The sequence below is a fragment of the Tachyglossus aculeatus genome, chromosome 3 (genome assembly GCF_015852505.1).
Source record: "Tachyglossus aculeatus isolate mTacAcu1 chromosome 3, mTacAcu1.pri, whole genome shotgun sequence".
NCBI lineage: Eukaryota > Metazoa > Chordata > Mammalia > Monotremata > Tachyglossidae > Tachyglossus > Tachyglossus aculeatus.
In genome coordinates, this window is record NC_052068.1 from 45,650,610 (window position 1) to 45,662,644 (window position 12,035).

General features: G+C 41.3%; 1 protein-coding gene across 3 annotated transcripts in view; it reads right to left on the minus strand.

Moving 5' to 3' along the window:
* MYPN (myopalladin) overlaps nt 1-12,035 on the minus strand; it is a 112,746-nt gene that overhangs the window by 74,559 nt on the left and 26,152 nt on the right. The gene's annotated exons all lie outside the window — the stretch shown is intronic.

Genomic DNA, 12,035 nt, shown 5'->3' on the forward strand with positions numbered 1-12,035 from the left:
TATCTTATATACCCCAATACTTAATCAAATCAATGGTATTTATTGAACACTTACTATGTGTAGCACATGTTCATTCATTCATTCATTCAATCGTATTTATTGAGCGCTTACTGTGTGCAGAGCACTGTACTAAGTGCTTGGGAAGTACAAGTTGGTAACATATAGAGACGGCCCCTACCCAACAGCGGGCTCACAGTCTAGAAGGGGGAGACAGACAACAAAACAAAACATATTAACGAAATAAATAGAATAAATATGTACAAGTAAAATAAATAGAGTAATAAATACGTTCTAAACATTTGGGAGAGTACAATATAATAGAATTAGCAGTCATGTTCCCTTCCCATAGTGAGTTGGTAGTCTAAGAGCACGGGTTTGGAAGTCATTCGTTAAGTCACATTTATTGAGCGCTTACTGTGTGCAGAGCACTGTACTAAGTGCTTGGCACTGTACAGAGTCAGAGGGTGTGGGTTCTAATCCCGCCTCTGCCACTTGTCTGCTGTGTGACCCTGAGCAAGTCACTTCACTTCTCTGGGCCTCAGTTAACTCATCTGTCAAATGGTGATTAAAAGTGTGAGCCCCACATGGGACAACCTGATTATCCTGTATCTACCCCAGCGCTTAGAACAGTTCTTGGCACATAGTAAGCACTTAACACATACCATTATTATTATTATTATTACTAGGGGATGAGCTTACGACCCTTGTACATAATCCCTTTTCCTTCTTCCTTTTAATCTGTACATTACTTTGGACACTATCCTCCATAGTAGATTGTAAACTCCTTGAAATCAAGTATCCTGATTCTGTTGAACTCTCCAAGTGCCTAGTATTGCATGCTACATAATAAAAGCCCTCGATAAAAGCTGCTGACAGATTGATGGATTGATTGAGTTCAGAAGAAAAAAAGGAAATCTCTATTAACTTTCCCCGGGGAGCCCTTGCTGTTGTTGTTCCTGCTGGAGCCCTGACTTGGCTACCTAAGCCACCAGCACACTTCTAGGGCCACTAAAGAGGCAGTGTCCCTTGCAGCATCACACTCGCAGTGCTGGTAAATCTTTAGAAATTCCAGCAGGCCAAAGCCTGAATTTTTCGATGGGATCAGCCTCTCTGGAAGAGGCAGGTCAAGTAGGATCCAGGAATAGTTACTGCTTACGATACAATTAAGGTCAGGTATTAATTAATTAAAGCAGTGGTCACCTGAACAAGGCTATGCAGGATGATAGGATGAGTAAGGAAGATGAATGGAAGCAGGCTGCCTAAGCAACTGCAATAAATAAAGCTGAAGTTGAGAAGCAAGAGCAAGATATACAGAGGAAACCTTGTCAATTGCTGAGGAGAGACCAGTACCTCTACTGCTTTCAATAAGGAGTGACTCTTTTTGAGCAAAAGCTTTATAACAAGTAGAAACAAGTAGAAGAAACAAGTAGAAGAAACAAGTAGAAACAAGTAGAAGAAACAAGTAGAAACAAGTAGGCAAATGCAACAGTGAAGTCAGTTGTTGCAAGCACCAAATATGACAACTGAAGGGGATGCTTTAACGTGTGTACACTGTGGCTGGCACTGCGGGAGTAATGCTTTTGCAGTCACATATAATACACTCAGAGGTAAAGTTCACCATTAGTGTTGTGGTTTTCGAACATGAAGGGCATCTCTCTCTCTCTCCATATATAAGTATACATATGTATATAATCTTAATTCTTCATCCAGTAAATGAAAACCAACTAAAAGTTGAGGAAACATAACAAGCCCATCACAGAGTCTAACAGGACATATTGAGAACAGGCAGTTATGATTTCCCTAACTTAAGTTTTCAGTAGAAAGTTCTCCTTTAACTATTTTTCTTGCAACAGGCCTGACCTAACAAGCACTGGTGAATCATAAACGCACAGCAGATATTAGCAATTCACAAGCCACTAGCCCAGTACTTGCCCCATATATCCAAGGTCAGAGTAACACAGGGTTTGTTGATGTGGTCCCAAATATGCACTAAGACATGTTTACTCCAATCATGAACCTTCCAACCCTACCAAAATGATGGCCACTTGAGGCATTAACGAAGATGATGCCCAAACTACGCTTTCCCCAAATGGCCACTGTACATGAGCGATGTCAGAGGAAGTGGGGTGGTGCTGTCATTGCCCTGCAATCCCGTCCCCCAGCACGTGTCAGCCCATCCTCTGGCTTCATGACAGAGGTGGCAGGTATCCATTAACAATCATCACCAGCTCTACCTTCTCCCTGCCCCTTGTTCGAGTAAGGGGCAGTAGTCTTTGATTTTTGCCAAGAATGGAGTTTGGAGATTTGGGAGTTTGGTGGAGCATAAGTGAGAGGGGCCCTCGGGATGGTACAGACCCAGGCCTTGCAAGGAATTTTAGCATAATGAATACCTGAATACCTCCCTACAGAGAAGAAGTGTGGCTCAGTGGTAAGAGCCCGGGCTTTGGAGTCAGAGGTCATGGGTTCAAATCCCGGCTCCACCAACTGTCAGCTGTGTGACTTTGGGCAAGTCACTTCACTTCTCTGGGCCTCAGTTCCCTCATCTGGAAAATGGGGGTTAAGACTGTGAGCCCCCCGTGGGACAACCTGATCACCTCGTACCCTCCCCAGTGCTTAGAACAGTGCTTGGCACATAGTAAGTGCTTAATAAATGCCATTATTATTATTATTATCATTATTATTACCGAGTGCAATGCACTGCCCTAAACATTTAGGAAAGTACAACAGAAGCAAAACATATTCAACCGCCCACCAGAAAACTAGACCACGGACTTTCTATCCTGCTCCAACCTAGCATTCTTAAAGTGAAGTGTGTTTTGAGGCAAGAAACAAGCCACCACCAACAAAAACCCTACATGTTATCAATCTTCTTTGGTTTAGTTTAGAGGAACCATTCACTTCTATTCTCTGTTTTTCAAACTTTACATAGTTAAACTGTAAGGGTTGTAATCCAGGGCATTGGGCTAAGCCCTAAATGTAGATATTGGTGGAAATGCCTGGGAGTCAGAAGGACCTGGGTTCCAACCCCGACTCCGCCACTTGTTTGCTGTGTGACCTTGGGCAAGTCACTTAATTTTTCTGAGCCTCAGTTCCCTCTTCTGTAAAATGGGGATCAAGGCTGTGAGCCCTAGTGGAACAGGGGCTGTGTCTAACCCGATTATCTTGTATCAACCCCAGTGCATCGAACAGTGCCTGGCACGTAGTAAGCACTTAACAAATACCACAATTACTATTATTATTTCTGGAAATTTCTAGAACAACCAATCTGCTTGCTTTTCAGAGCCTTCCCAAGAGCAGTACAGAACATATCCATTACTCACCTGGTGACAACAACTGGTGTGCAGCCAATCTTCTCACCTTTTAGAATGCTGGAAAGGTTGTGGCAGTTTACCGTTTGTCTGCAGTTGAGAACTTCCCCCACTAAATAGTGCTTAATTTGCTTATTTTACTAGTGGTGTAAATGAACTTTTAACTGTATTCATTGTTGTTTGAATGATAGTCTTATTGTTTTATTCAACCGTCCTCGTGGCCATGTCTCAATTAACGTACTTGTAGTAGAGTCCTTTGCACACCATAAGTGCTTTTGAAATATTAACAATGATTATTATTATTACTACTACTAATAATAATAATGGTATTTGTTAAGCAGTTACTATGTGCCAGGCACTGAACTAGGTGCTGGAGTAGATACAAAATCATCAGGTTGGACACAGTTCCTGTCCCACAGAGGGCTCACAATCCTAATCCTCATTTTACAGATGAGGGCACTGAGGCACAGAAAAGTGAAGTGACTTGCCCAAGTTCCCACAGCAGACAAGTGGCAGAGCCGGAATTAGAACCCAGGTCCTTTTGTCTCCCAGGCCCTGGCTCTATCCATTTGATTGTGGTATGAGAGTCATATAGAGCCTGGGATTTGCTGCTCTACCTTACTCTGTGATTTCAGAAAACTCACTGTCCTGTGCCCCAGTTGCCCCATTTTAAAAATAGAATTATAATGTAAATGCAAGGGAGAAAGGCATTCCCAGGTCATTATATGATAATTCAGACTCTTATTAAATGCTGAGAAGGTATTACAACTGTGTGTACATAATGCTGCCCTTGTCCATGGCATCTTGCATTTTGTTGTTTCTGGAGGACTGGGATCCCATAGAAAGCCTTCTGACCCAGGTGATGCTGATTAAAAAAAAATACTGTATGGAGTTACTGGGGCTATATCACTAGCCCTTCTAAAGTTACTAAAATCCCTAAAAGTATTATTTTTCAATATATAGTAAATGTTCCCAAGGAACTAATTTGTATTCCTTTCCTGGCTGGTTTTCCTTTTCCTTAAAGAGATGAAATTAAAAAAAAAAACATAAAAAACCCCAACCATCTTCTGGTCATGAAATGATGATTTCAAAATTTGAGGGTGTAAACTTTGCTTAAAAAGGAAGATGAGAGCAGTATTATTTCCAAATGTTATTATGAAGTGCATTATGATATGGCACTGGGAGCGGAGAACAAACATAGGTGAGGTCATTACGTATTTGTGAAGAAAGAGAAGCATAAGCAAAGGAAGATCAATCAATCAGGGTGCTAACCATACAGCATGAACTCACAACTTATTTGTAGTCTGAAAAAGCAACATAAGCTATGCTGGATTTCCAACCTTTATTTTCCTTTCGAAGGAACCAACTCATTTGCCAGAGTGGAAATGTCCATAACAAAAAGGGTTTTCACTCCAAGTTACATAGGAGCCAATCTCTTCTGTCACCTATATATTTGTTCCTTCCATGGATGTCTGCAATAGCTTCCATGCAGGTCAAGCAGACAACCAACACAAAGAACATCCACCCTGAAGCAGCGTGGCTCAGTGGAAAGAGCCCGGGCTTTGGAGTCAGAGATCATGGGTTCAAATCCTGGCTCTGCCAACTGCCAGCTGTGTGACCTTGGGCAAGTCACTTAACTTCTCTGTACCTCAGTTACCTCATCTGTAAAATGGGGATTAAAACTGTGAGCCCCACGTGGGACAACCTGATCACCTTGTATCCCTGCAGCACTTAGAACAGTGCTTTGCATATAGTAAGCGCTTAACAAATACCAACACTATTATTATTATAAAAATGCTTTCATGACCTACTCCAAATGAACACATCATCTGGCTACTTTGTTACAAATGACCTAGCTGGAGAGTAAAACCTCTGAGGATAATGTGAGGTAAAAACATCTGACTGAGTGTCTGACAGGGAATGCGTTCATAGAAATGCTATGACAAGCTGCCTGGTTTTAGAGCTTCAAATTCTCATGGTGCTTTCTGGATGGCAGCTCATGCCAGATGTGATTCATGAGTAAAATTAACCCTGCAGAAATGAGTCAAACAGTTTGGAAAAGATGAGGGCACTTCCAAATGATAAGAAAGATGACCTTTTAATCGTCTAGGAAAATTCCTGACGGGGTTGCTACTTTTCCAAATTCCCCAGCTAAGATGAGGGAGAAATAGGCAGAGGAACCTCCTGTGCATTCTTACAGTCCTCCCTAATTGTATAACTCTAGTCTGCTGTTTGGCTGCTACTTATCCCTGTTCAGAACTTGGGAGAAATATCATGACTGCCATGCCCATTGCCCCTCTCATCTCCCTCCTGAAACCTTCAGGACCATCATCGCCTTCTTCTCCAGCCCTTGATGATATTGCTAAATACTTGGTTCAACAAAATTGAAACAGCATGAGTTCCCAAAATGTCTCCCTCTCCTTCCCAGCTTCTTCCCACCCACACATCCACTCTCTCATCCTTCTTGGTGTTTCTCAAAAGGTGATAGCCTGCCACATTTCAAATCTAACCCCTATACCTGTGCCTTTGACCCTTTTCACCCTCTAAAAACGATTGCTCCCACTCCCTTCCCTCCCTGACTGCCATCTTAAGATACTTATTCACTGATAGTTCATTCTAATAATCATAATAATAGCATAGATAAATGTGGTATTTATTAAACACCATGTGCCAACCACTGTACTAAGTGCTCTGGTACATGCAAGATAATCAGATCGGACCCTGTTCCTGTCCCACATGGGCTCAGAGTCTATGAAGGAAGGGGAACAGGTGTTGAATCCCCATTTTACAGACAATGAAACTGAGGCGCAGAGAATTTAAGTGATTTGACCAAGGTCAAGCAGTATGTCACTCTGCCACATCTCCCCTATCCTAAAAAAAGCCATAATTCGTTCATTCATTCAATCTGGACTCCTCTATATGTTTCAGCTATCGCCCCCATCTTCTGGCACCAATTCCTGTCCAAAATCCTCCGATAGGTTATAGATATAAGCTGCTTCCATTTCCTCTCTTCCAACTCTTTCCTTGGACATCTACAATCTGATTTTCACTCCTCTGAGACTGTTTGTTCTCTCAAAAGCCTCCAGTGACCTACTTCTTGCCAAATTAAACGAACTTTACATTTTTTAAAACCTTCTTGACATCTTGGCTGCTTTTGACATTGTGGAAACACTACCTAACATTGATTTTTCCAACACAATTCTTTTCTGGTTCTCCTCTTACCTCTCTTTCTGGCCAACCTTTGACCGTATCTTTGCTGACTCTTCCTCCAGCACTCTTCCCCTAACCCCCATTCCTGAACTCTGGGTCAGGGGGTTTGTGTGTCCCTCAAGCTCTATTCTATATTCTCTTCTCAATCCACAATCACTCCTTTTATGAGCTCATTCACTCCTATAGCCTCAACTATCACTTTTATGCTTCTTCTTATCCCACTACTTCACCAGTCCTTATCTCTCTCTTCTGTAATATCACATTTTCTCCTAACTCTAGGACATCCCTATGTGGATATTCCACCAGCAACTCAAGAAAAATATGTCTAAAATTCATCTTCCCTCACAAATCCTCTCTTCCTTCCACCTAACTTTCCCATCATATTGACTAGGCATATAATCAAATATTTGAAAGTAATTTCTTCACCATAGTTCCACTATGGGCTAGCCAAAGAATACTGTAAATTTTTCATCCTTACATATGCTTCCTGGTTAGCCTGGGATTCCTCTACTGATGGACCTGCTTCTCCTCAATGTATTTTTTCCCAAGCTCTTAGTACAGTGCTTTGCAAACATTAGGCACACATTAAATACTACTACTACTACTACTACTACTACTACTACTACTACTACTACTACCACTACTACCACTGACCTGAGACTCTATGTTTCTTCCCCTGTTTTCCCTCACCTGGTCAAAGGCTTGGCTTTGTGTTTTGCCCCTTTCCTCTCTGCCTAGGCCCTGATGGGCTGGAGAGTACCTCTGCTGGATCAGAATCCACCCCTGGGCTCTGTTAATGAGGTTGTCCTCAACCAGGTGGACTAAAAACAACCTGTCCCCTTCCCAACATAGGGGCTACACAGACCCCAGGATGTCCTGGGGTCACTGATACTACTGATCAATGTTTTTCAATGACCTCAGGATTCAAAGAGTTCAGGGAATGCTTAGAAACCACAAAGTGATTGAGGAATTGTATTGATATACAGCCCAATATTGCCAGGGGAAAACAAGCCACCATTAGCTGCTGGATATGCACATATAGACCAGCAGGGTGTTCATTCATTCATTTATTCATTCATTTAATCGTATTTATTGAGCACTTACTTTGCACAGAGCAGTGTGTTAAGCACTTGGGAAGTGCAATTCAGCAACAAATAGAGACAAGCCTGTCCTCTGAATTAGAGAACATCTCATCCGACTCTGTCTCTGAGCATAGATGGGCTCCATCACAGAGGCAGGCTTTGATAAGTGGGAAAGCCACAAATGAAGACAGATAGACGTGCTGACATCATTTTTCCCGCACCTGACTTGGAGGCAGGTCTAGTGGTCAGTGTCTCCAAGAACGTTAATTTTGTCTGCACTGTTTAATCCCCATTAAATGTTAGATTTGGCAAATGGGGGTTTGTCTCCAACAGACAGAGTTTTTCTACTAAAAAACTATCTTCAAATATACAGTGGACACATGCAAATATGACCATTTTGTGAATCAGCTGAGAAGTCACATTACTACCTCTCTGATACACATCCATTCCGGATGTTACACAGAGAGACAAATGTGTATGGAGATTACTTGTGGTATAAGAACCACTGTTCAGGAAAAATTGACCAAAGAATCAAAAAATTTTGATAATGTTCACTAAAATAATGAAAACAGTGATAGTAAACTATTTACCCTGTTCTGTGTGGGTTTCAACCCCTGACTATAAAATGAGAGCTACAGCTCTCGAGAAAAACAAAAGAGCCTTATTGAAGAAGCTTCAGGGTAGAGCTTCCAGGGCACTGGAGATACAACCCAATGGTTAGAGCTTCTTGATCAATTAATGACCATTTCAACTGACTTGTGTAAGAAACACTGACGTAACGATGGCAGCCTTGTCTTTCTTGAGCAGCACTACTTTCAGCAAGAACTAGCAGGCAGCACCACCAGCAGAATTTTACAGCTGAGGAGCCAGTATCTGGTAAAAGCTTATTTACATTGCTTCAGAAGTAGTAGGAGAATAAATACCTTTCCAAGACAACCAGCTGCACATTCTTGGATAATCACTGCAGTTTAGCTACGGAAGGAGGATCAGAGCAACTTCCTGTAAATTCCTACAGCTCTTTCCTCTGATTTCTATTATGGGTTACTCACAGAACTCTCTGTTTTTCAAGGATATATTTGCCATGACCCCAAGAAATATGAAGCCAAGATTTGTATGCTTTCACCAAACCCCAAACACAATCCAGCAGAAATTCCGAACCCTTTGTTAAGGGGTTCTAAATCCCATTTCTACACTGGATTCATTAGTGGGAATAAGAACTTTTCTTTTTGATAACACACTTTTTTATGCATGCAAAGGACTGCAACAAGAATGGTTAAGTAAATTAATTTCACTTGAGAAATTAACAGTCCTCTAGACTGTAAGATTGTTGGGGGCAGGGACCATGTCTACCAATTCTGTTATATTGTACTCTCCCAAGTGCTTACTACAGTGCTCTGCACACAGTAAGCACTCAATAAATATGATTGATTGATTGGAAAATTCCCAAAAGGATAGACTGAATTACCCAACTATTTCACATTGTGAAATGTGACCGATTCATTTCCACAGTATTTATTTCCTGAATACGACAATGAACCAGATTTGCGGTATGTTTAAAATCATCCTCAACTTTTTTTACTATCCTGCTTTCCACCTAAAAGTTACACTGGGAATAAAATGAATTTACTCCGTATTCTGTGCTACTCTCCCTGGAGAAATTATTATTTATCTTTATTATTTCTCATATATTCTCATATATTATTTCTCATAATTATTATTATGATTAATTATTAATTATTATTAGTGTGCATTTATGAGAAGCATTTAGGAAATATAATAATAATAATAATGGTATTTGTTAAGCACTTACTATGTGCCAAGCACTATTCTAAGTCCTGTGGTAGATACAAGGTTATTGGGTTTTCCCTGTAGGGCTCACAGTCTTAATCCCCATTTTACAGATGAGGTAACTGAGGCACAGAGAAGTTAAGTGACTTTGCCCAAAGTCACACAGCAGGCAAGTGGCGGAACTGGGATTAGAACCCATGTCCTCTGATTCCCAAGCCCGTGCTTTTTCCACTAAGCCACTAGACCCATATATGACAGGAGTCAGTGACAACATATGGAAGGTCTGTACAAAAAACTGATTTTTCTTACTTTCCCCACCATAAAGCAATATAATAGGGGAAGGATTGGTTTGTAAAAAATGTTTGTGGGCTGGTAAATTTTTTGCACATGCAGAACGGTCGGAGACTGAAATAAAATTATGGCAACTTGAAGAGGGCTCTGATTTTGTATTGTGCTACATCCATCCTGAGTAACAACTGGGATAAGCAGTAAGAGAGAACAAAGAAACAGAATTGGTCAATAGCAAGTTCATGAATGCCATTGTTCATTCATTCAATCGCTCAGATTTATTGAGTGCTTACTGTGTGCAGAGAATTGTACTAAGCACTTGGAAGAGTACAATATAATGATAAACAGACACATTCCCTGCCCACAGTGAACTTACAGCCTAGAATGCTAAAAGGGTTCAGCCCTCCCCTAGCCCCACAGTACTTATATACATGTCTATCAGCAATTTATTTTAATGTCTGTCTCCTCCTCTGATCTTTACGCTCTTTGTGGGCAGGGTTGGTCTCTATCTACTCTTCCATATTGTACTCTTCTGAACACTTAATAAAATGCTCTGCACACAATAAACTCAATAAATGCAACTGGTGCTCAATAAATACCATTACTGGTAAAACTTCAAGTGTCTCAGCAGGAAAATTTGAGAGTGGGTGGGGAGGGAGGTCTGAAGAGTCGAAATCTCTCAACTTCCAGGTGCTACTCACTTATGGCCTTTAGCTGACAGCTCCTACCATCTACAGTTGCTCATGATGGCCAATGCGCCATGGATCAGTTCCCCATGGGTATTGGCCCAGAAGGATTTTCCAGTGGAAGCACAGTTTACTTAATGTATTAGTTCTTTTATTGCCACAGAGGATCTTAGGCATCGAGGGAAAATCTGTCTTAACATCCTAGAATCCATAAGAGAGGAGTTTTGGCTTTGTGTTGGGACACAGTTTATGTGGATAGAATCCCACACAGGATTTTTTTTAATCATAAAAGTCCTGAGCACTTGGGATTCAGGCCTGACTCCTAAGGTTTCATTGTTCAGGAATTTCCTCAGTTTTTAGAAGTTGTCTTTAAAGCAGCATTGCCTATTGGCTATAGCTTGGACTTGGGAGTCAGAAGGACCTGGGTTCTAATCCCTGCTCTGCCACTTGTCTTGTCTCCTGTTTGACCCTGGCTAAGGCACTTAAATTCTCTGTGTTTGTTACCTTATCTGTAAAATGGGGATTAAGATTAGGAGCCCCATGTGGGATTTCATTCATTCATTCAATCATATTTATTGAGCACTTACTGTGTGCAGAGCACTGTACTAAGCGCTTGGGAAGTACAAGTTGGCAACATATGGAGACTGTCCCTACTCAACAATGGGCTCACAGTATAGAAGGGGGATATGGACTTTGTCACAGCTGATTAGCTTGTATCTATCCTAGTGCTTAGAACAGTGCCTGGCACATAGTAAGCATTTAACAAATGCCATTTTTTTTTAAAAAACTGCATAGGTACCCACAGGCTTGAGAGCAGCAACTCATCTTTTCCAGAAGTCCTATCCTCCAACTAGGCTGGTATTTGGTAGCAAAGCCCTGGATCTCAGTTTTTACATTGCTTCTAAGGCAACAAGTCTATAGGATGTCTGCTTCATGGCTCATGGTGTCCTTACGTCAATTGAATCCCAAATGCTCAGAACTTTTGGGATTAAAAAAAATCCTGTGTGGGATTCTATCCACATAAACTGTGTCCCAACACAAAGCCAAAACTCCTCTCTTATGGATTCTAGGATGTTAAGACAGATTTTCCCTCAGTGCCTAAGACCCTCTGTGGCAATAAAAGAACTAATACATTACATAAACTGTGCAGCAGTAAATAAACTAACTAAGCCCCACTGGCCTAAATAAGATGATGTGCACTCCATGAGGCTTAATTTACTCCCAAGGAGGGATTTAGACACTGATGCCTTTTAAATCAGATTCAAAACAAGTTCATAACCATGAACGATAGACATCACATAGTCAAACATCAAGCTTTTAACCTGACTGAGAATTAGCATCCTTCAGAAAAACACCAACATCTTACAGAGTATCAACTTCACTGTTCTCCTCTAAAATCGACCCTCTCCTTTAACATGCTTACCAGTGAGCTGATTCAGTTGGCTCTCCTCTGCATCTGCTTTCCTTAAAGGGATCAACTGGTCCCTGCTACTACTACAGCTACTACTAATGATGGCATTTATTAAGTGCTTACTATGTGCAAAGCACTGTTCTAAGCACTGGGGATGTTACAAGGTGATCAGGTTGTCCCACAGGGGACTCACAGTCTTAATCCTCATTTTACAGATGAGGTAACTGAGGCACAGAGAAGTTAAGTGACTTGCCCGAAGTCA